The sequence below is a fragment of the Mastomys coucha genome, unplaced genomic scaffold, assembly GCF_008632895.1.
Source record: "Mastomys coucha isolate ucsf_1 unplaced genomic scaffold, UCSF_Mcou_1 pScaffold23, whole genome shotgun sequence".
NCBI classification, from domain to species: Eukaryota; Metazoa; Chordata; class Mammalia; order Rodentia; family Muridae; genus Mastomys; species Mastomys coucha.
The window spans coordinates 489213-497326 of record NW_022196906.1 but is presented as its reverse complement, the minus strand read 5'-3'; the positions used below and the strand labels follow the sequence as shown (position 1 = coordinate 497326).

At 36.2% G+C, this 8114-nt stretch overlaps 1 pseudogene; it reads left to right on the top strand.

Moving 5' to 3' along the window:
• The window catches only part of LOC116072547, a 4998-nt pseudogene extending 1952 nt beyond the window's left edge, over window positions 1-3046 (top strand).
• The last annotated feature ends 5068 nt before the right edge of the window (window positions 3047-8114 follow it).

The following is an 8114-nucleotide window of genomic DNA, read 5'->3' as shown; positions in this document are numbered from 1 at the left end:
CAAAAAAAAAAAAAAAAGAAGGAAGACCAAAGTGTGGGTGCTTCGGTCCTTCTTAGACAGAGAACAAAACACTCACAAGAACAAAGATGGAGATAAAATGTTGAGCTGAGACTGAAGGAAAGGCCATCCAGAGACTGTCCCACCTGGGGATTCATCCCATATACAATTACCAAACCTAGACACTATTGTGGATGCCAAGAAGTGCATGCTGAAATGAGCCTGATATGGCTGTCTCCTGAGAGGCCCTGTCAGAGTCTTACAAATACAGAGGTGGATTTTTGCAGTCAACCATTGGACTGAGCACAGGGTCCCCAATAGGAGAATTAGAGAAAAGAGTGAAGGAGTTGAAGAGGATTGCAACCCCAGAGGAGGAACAACAATATCAATCAACCAGTACCCCCCACCCACCCCAGAGATCCCAGGGACTAAGCCAGCAACAAAGGAGTACAGGCTTGATAGATGCCCTAGTGTAGGGAAACTGAGAGCAGGCACATCAGAGTGGGTAGGTGGGTGGGTGGAGGAACACCCTCATAGAAGCAGGGGAAGGGACTATGGTGTAGGGGGTTCTTAGGGTGTGGGGAATGGGAAAGGGGATAACATTTGAAATGTAAATAAAGAAAAGAAAAAGAAAAAAGAAAACTTCCCTAACCTAAAGAATGTGATGCCCATGAAAATACAAGAAGCCTACAGAATTCCAAATAGATTGAATCAGAAAAGAAATTTCTCCCTTCATATAATAGTCAAAACACCAAAAGCACAAAACAAAGAATATTAAAAGTAGTAAGGGAAGAAGGTCAAGTAACATATAAAGGCAGACCTATCAGAGTAATACCAGATGTCTCAACAGAGATTATGAAAGCAAGAAGATCCTCTGCAGATGTTATACAGACTCTAAGAGAACACAAATGCCAGCCCAGGCTACTATAACACAGAAAAAACTCTCAGTTAACATAGATGGGGAAACCAAAATGACAAAACCAAATTTGCACAATATCTTTTTACAAATCCAGCCTTATTAAGGATAATAGATGGAAAACTCCAATACATGGAGGGAAACTACACCCTAGAAAAATCAAGAAAGTAATCTTTTTTCAACAAACCCAAAAGAAGATAGTCACACAATCATACAAATAACATCAAAACAAAACAAAACAAAACAGGAAGCAGCAATCACTATTCCTTATTATCTCTTAAAATCCATGGACTCAATTCTCCAATAAAAAGACATAGACTAACAGACTGGATATGAACAGGACCCAGCATTTTTGCTGCATACAGAAAATGCACCTCAGTGTCAAAGACAAACACTACCTCAGAGTAAAGGGCTGGAAAATTATTTTCAAAGCAAATGGTCCCAAGAAACAAGTGAGAGTAGCCATTGTAATATTGGATAAAATCAACTTCCAACCAAAAGTCATCAAAAAAGATAAGGAAGGCTACTTCATACTCATCAAAGGAAAAATCTGCCAAGAATTCTCAGTTTTGAACATTTATGCTCCAAATGCAAGGGTACTCACATTAATAAAAGAAAGTTTACTAAAGCTAAAAGCACACATTGCACCTCAAACAATAATTGTGGGGGACTTTACCCCCACACACACACTCTCATCAATGGACAGATCAGGGAAAAACAAACTAAATAGAGACACAGTGAAACTTAACAGAAGTTTTGGGCCAAATATATTTAACAGATATCTATAGAACATGTCATCCTAAATCAAAAGAATATACTTTCTTCTCAGCACCTTGTGGCACCTTCTCCAATGACCATGTAAATGACCACAAAACAGGCAACAACAAATATAAGAAGACTGAAATACTCCCATGGCTCCTATTAGATCACTATGGATTAAGTCTGGTCTTTAATAGCAACATTAACAACAGAAAGCCCGCATATACATGGAAGCTGAACAACGCCCTACTTAATGATAATTTAGTTAAGGAAGAAATAAAGAAAGAAATTACAGCCTTTAGAATTTAATGAAAATGAAGGCATAATATACCCAAACTTATGCAATAAAAGGAAAGCAGTGATAAAAGGAAAAGCTCATAGCTCTGAGTGCCCTCAAAATTAAACTGGAGAGAGCATATACCAGTAGTTTAACAGCATACCTGAAAGCTCTAGAACAAAAAAAAGAAGCAAATACAGTCAAGAGTAGATAACAGGAAATAATCAAATTGAGGGCTAAAATCAACCAAATAGAAACAAAAAGAACTATTCAAACTATCAACAAAATCAGGAAGTGGTTCTTTGAGAAAATCAACAAGATAGATAAACTCTTAGCTAGACTAACCAGAGGGCACAGAGACAGTATCCAAATTAATAAAATCAGAAATGAAAAGGGAGACATAACAACAGAAACTGAGGAATTTTTTTTTAAAAAAGCGTCAGATCCTACTACAGAAACCTATCTTCAACAAAACTGGAAAATCTGGATGAAATATACAATTTTCTAGACAGATACTAAATACCTAAGTTAAATTAGGATCAGATAAACCATCTAAACAGGTCCATAATCCCTAAAGAAATACAAGAAGTCATTAAAAGTCTCCCAACCAAAAAAGGGCCAGGACCAAATGGATTTAGTGCAGAATTCTATCAAACCATCAAAGAAGACCTAATACAAATACTCTTCAAACTATTCCACAAAATAGAATCAGAAGGAACATTATGCAAGTCATTCTATGAAGCCACAGTTACACTGCTTATTCTCCCTTGGAGATGGAACAGTTTCTATTTAATCAGGAACTTGTCATAATTTCCTTTCATAGAGGATTTCATGAAAGATTTTTTCTATCATGTTTATGTTCAAAATAGATTTTAAAAACTGAGTGCATATTACTTTTAGCTTCAAAAGATATCACACATATTTAAGAGGCATTTAACTATTATAAATTATTTTGATGACAAAAAAAGAAGACAGATGGAGCAATAGAGTTATAAGTGATTATTTAGAATTTCTTTAACATTGGAGTACTTTTATAACACAAAGATTTATACCTAACCTGCATTGTTATTAATCAGGTATGTGGAATAACACCTTAATTTTATCATATACATCATCAAGGTACATTTGCTTGCTTGGATTGTCAATTAAAATCACATACACTCATCATTATTTTGACATATCTATATATGGACAAGCAAAATGGGTTACCTAATGCATTACTTCAATTTCTTCTTTTTTTATTATTCTTTAATCTTGTTTTACAATCCAGTCCTTATCCTCCTCCCAGTCTGCCCTCCAACATTTCCTCATCCCATTCCTTCTCCCTTTTCCCCATCTCCAAGAGGATGTCCCTATCCCCACCCCACCCCATCCCACAAGACCTCCCCACTCCCTGGGGCCTCAACTCTCTCCTGGGTTAGGTGCATCATCTCTCACTGAGGCCAGAAAAGGCAGTCTGCTGTTGGGTGCCTCATATCAGCTAGTTTATGCTGCCTGCTTGGTGGCTCAGTGTCTGAGAGATCTCAGGAGTCCAGGTAGGTTGAGCCTGCTGGTCTTCCTATGGGGTCACGTCTTCCTCAGCTTCTTACATTTCCCTAAATGAACCACAGGGGTCCCAGCTTCTGTCCCACTGGTTGTGCATAAGTACTGCATCTAACTCTTTCAGGTGCTTGTTGAGTCTCTCAGAGGGCAGCCATACTAGGCTCCTGTCTGTAAGCATACCATAGCATCATGAATAGTGTCAGGCCTTGGAGCCTTCTAACTTGGATCCCAATTTGAATCAGTCACTGAACCTCCTTTCCCTCAGTTGTTGTTTTTTGTTTGTTTGTTTAGGATAAGAACTATCAATATGTTTTCTTTTCCTTTTCTTTTGGTCAGTTTCACAAATAAACAGGCAGTAATAATCTGTAGTATAGTATGTTAATCTCTTGAACTTATTCCTTTTGTCTGACTGAAGAGTTATACTTTGTCCAAGAGCTTCCTAATATCCCCCCGCCCTTTAATGACTCTTCTTCTATTGTTTAAATTAATGAGTTCGACATCTTTAGATTCTTATATAAGGAAACTTCTGATATATTTGTTTTACTAAACTGCCTTATGTTTGTGTTTCCTAATTAAAAAAAAAATACTTTCCACATCTCTAAAAACGATAAATTTGTAGTCAAAGGATAATGTGAAACTGAGAGAAATAAATACCAGCCTTACCTACAAATATATTGACAATGACTGAACATATTTCCACATGTTCCCCCATATAAACTCATTTGAAAATAATGGAAACTCAATCTAACCACAAAACACCATTAAGTAAAGAACTTGCCTAGAGGAGTATTGAGGATTGAACCAGGGACCTAAGCATATTATGGAGACATCTACAATGTTAGCCATCTACCACTCAGGTCTTTTAATTTTCTGTTTTTACTTCACAGTCAACTTTTACAGCTAACATTTAATGCTTTTAATTCCTTACTTAATAAAAAAAATCCTTTTGGTTAAAATACATATCACAGTATAGGTATTTTGAACCTACTTTTGTATTTCTTTAGTTTGTATGTCACTTATATCTGTATGATATTTTAAAATCTACACTTTCTCTATGTACTTTATTCTTTTCCTTAAAATTTGTTCAGTCCTCTGTGAAAGAATTCAGTTAGTAAAAAGAAACTTAATGTTAATATCTCAAAAAATTAAGTTTGATTCAAGTCATCTCTTCAAAAGATGCGTGAAACATTGGGAAAAATAAGGTGAATAAGAAATGCCATGCTCTCTTCTTTCTTTGACATACAATTTACTGGCAGAGAAAGGCATTCATGGAAGTGGTAAGGAATATCACTGAAAGTTCCCCTAGGACTGTCCTAAACACATTAGGGGAGAAGCAACTTTCCTTTGATTGATAGCAGGATATACAGTACAGATGAAAAGAGGATAATAATGATATTACCTGGGAGGAAAAGGCAAGGCACAATTTTAAATAGATTTAGTGTAAATGGGGTAATACTTTCCTTAGAGACCTTTGCCTAAGATGTGCACTTACTTAAAAAGAAATAAAACTGATTCCAAGCTATTGCTAAATTTTAGTGAATCAGCTAAGTGATTGCATGAGTTTATAAATGTTTTTCAAAGAAAACATTTCCCACAAACAAAATGAAGATAAGGCAGAGAGACTTTACAAAGCTATTCCTTCTTTAATCTTAAAAATGTGTATTCCTTCTTTAATCTTAAAAATTCAAACTGTTTAGGCTTTCCCATAAAAAAGTACTATCATTAAAGAAAGAAAGATAGCATAGATCTTTGAAATTCTGTATATTTTTTTTGACATTTTGTACATCTGTGAAATACAGCATGGTTATAGTCACCATTCTGTCTCATATTTAACTGACCCCTTGTCCTTCCTGGTAGTCTTCATGCTTTCCTGTCTTTTGTTTGTGCAAGTCATGTATAGGTAGCCATAGCTAGTGTATATTCATGATTGCAACAAACAAATCACAATAAGAGGGCAACTTTTTACTGATCTCCTCTTTATTATTCTGACATTAAATGTTATATAATTTAATGTGCTTATTACAATTAAACACCAAGTAAGATTTCTCTCAAAATTTAGTAGAGTTCTATGGATAAATGCAATTGATATAGTACTAGTCCAGTTATCACTGCATGCACATTTGTGAAAACACCAAGAAATGATTAATGATTTAAAATATAAAATAATGAAATGACATTGAATTTGAAACAGTCATATTATCTAGCTGAGTTTTATATAAGGAGGAATGGTTAATTTAAGATAAGAGTGAAGTTCAGAAACTTCTAATGGAAATCACAATAATTTTTACAATTCTCAGCTCCATTTAAATGATTTCATAAATAATATCTCCATATCACTAGAACATTTCAATGGCAGTGATGGCTATTGCTCATTTCCCTTTCTATTGCTGGCTGCTGTGATAAACTCCAACCAAAAGTAACTGAGGATGAAGGATTTGATTGGTAGATACTTCTAGGTCACAGCCTGTCACTGAGGGAAGTCAAGATAGGAACCCGTAACAGGCACCTGAAGCAGAAACCATGGAGGAATGATTTTTCTAGTCCACTCTCAGGCTTAACCTTTTCTGCACAGGACAAATATAGAATAACAGCACCATTTGGAAAAATAAACAAAATAAAAACTTCCAAATACTGTGCTAAACTAATGGTTGTATTCAAATGGTCCCTTCTTCTTGCCTTTAAAACTGTATGCCCTACTATTCTATTGCTGTTCCACAAGATATGAAGACCTGTGCTGCAGAAGTCAAGGCCATACACATTCATCTGTTTTGATTGTTGGAACTGATACGTCATGACTCATATTAGTGAGACATGTACATTAAATTAACTATGACTATTAAAAATAATGAGTTATACCATTTTAAGGAAAGTGGAAAATATTTCTAGTTTCTCATTTTAAAGGATTCAAGGAAGAGTAAGTTAAAAACATTTCTTAGTTATGAGTATTTTTGTCTTATTATTGTCTGCTAATTCAATACTTCAACAAATCTATCAGTGTCCTCTGCCTGCATTCATTATAATTATTTTTGAACCCTATATTCAGTTAACCTGAGATTTAGCATTTTATATTATTTAGAGCTATATATGACCTGAGGACTAATAAATAAGTTAAGAACAAAAGGCCTATATTTGATGACTATGACTCCCTCCTAAAATCAGCATTACTTATTGAACCAAAGCAATAAGGATGGCAGTTTGTGAGTTTATAGTTATTTAATCAAATCTGATATTGTAGAAAGACATGAAAATGTTCGTTTATATTTTGGACATAGTTACTCATAACATCAAGGATTGGGAGAAGGAGAACCTACCTTATATGATTTCTTGATAGACAAGTGATTTGCTTTTAGGATACAAATATCATGAATCACTGAATTATGTAATGGTTGTTCAAATTGTGACTAGATTAAAAGCTATTGAATTTTAAATATAACATGGGTAAAAAGAGACCTTTAAGCTATGTGTAACAAAACTCACAAACACACTCATAAACATGGCTCTAAGTCATGAATGGAAGGTAGAGCTACACAAACCCTGCCATCTTTTTCTCTATCCATGACCAGTAGTGACACAGGGACTAATAGGAACGTCTAAGTTCCTATCAATTTGCAAAACTCCTTCTTCATAACTTGTCCTTACTCCTCTCAGTTTTTAGCTTCTCAGTCAAATATATGTGATTTTTAAAATCTTTGCTCAAGTAAAGTTTGACTAATCCAAAGTCATTGATTGGGTTCTATTGGAATGTGTTTCCAGGCAGAAAATCAGAAACTTCAGAAATTACAGAGTTATTCCTGCATGGGCTCTGCTTCCTAAATTTTTCCTCACTTTCTGACACAGGACTGGGCTACCACAGCTTCCCTTTGTGTTAGTTTAGCCTATTAACCACTTACCTTTGTGTTGGTTCAGTCTATTAATCATGTTATAGTGTTATTTGCTTATTTTGTCTGTGGGCCTGTGTACCATTGGCTTTGCACTGAGATCTCTGGCCCAGCCTGTTGTGAGAGTTCCAGCGAAGGGAAGCAAGCACAGGAAGGAAAGGAAAGTCGCTTCCACTGCTTCTGCTGCTGGAGATGGCTTCACCTCCATCTCTGCTGCCCCCTCAAGGTTACTCAGTTACTCCCACATAGCCATGCACTGAGTCGGGTCGGGCTGGACCTATGAGAGGCTGACTAGCCAGTGAGTAGTGCAGCAGAATTCCAGGCGGTGTTTCAGGAGAGCAGACCTTTTCCCAAGTGGTACAGCTCATAGAACAAAAGGCTCGGACAATGAGTAGTTCTTGCACACCTTTAATTTCCTGGAGAGGTTTTATATACAGTTTTAGGGGTGATTCAGGGTTTGAGAGCAGGTACTTCTCATTGGTTTGAACTGAAAGCTGAAAGCATGGGGAAATCTTATTTGCATGTGGGAAGGCCTGGTGCTCCTTATACGTGACTGATATTGCACACATCTTGGAGGAGGGAGGCTGTAAATGCAACAGGAGACAGGGGACCAGGAGGCATGGTCGAACACCTTCATCCCATGCAGGCAGAAATTATCACCCATTGCGTCTCTGGAGATCCAGACCTTTGCTCGACCTGGACCAGGTTGTTTATTCATCTACAACATATATATATATATATATAT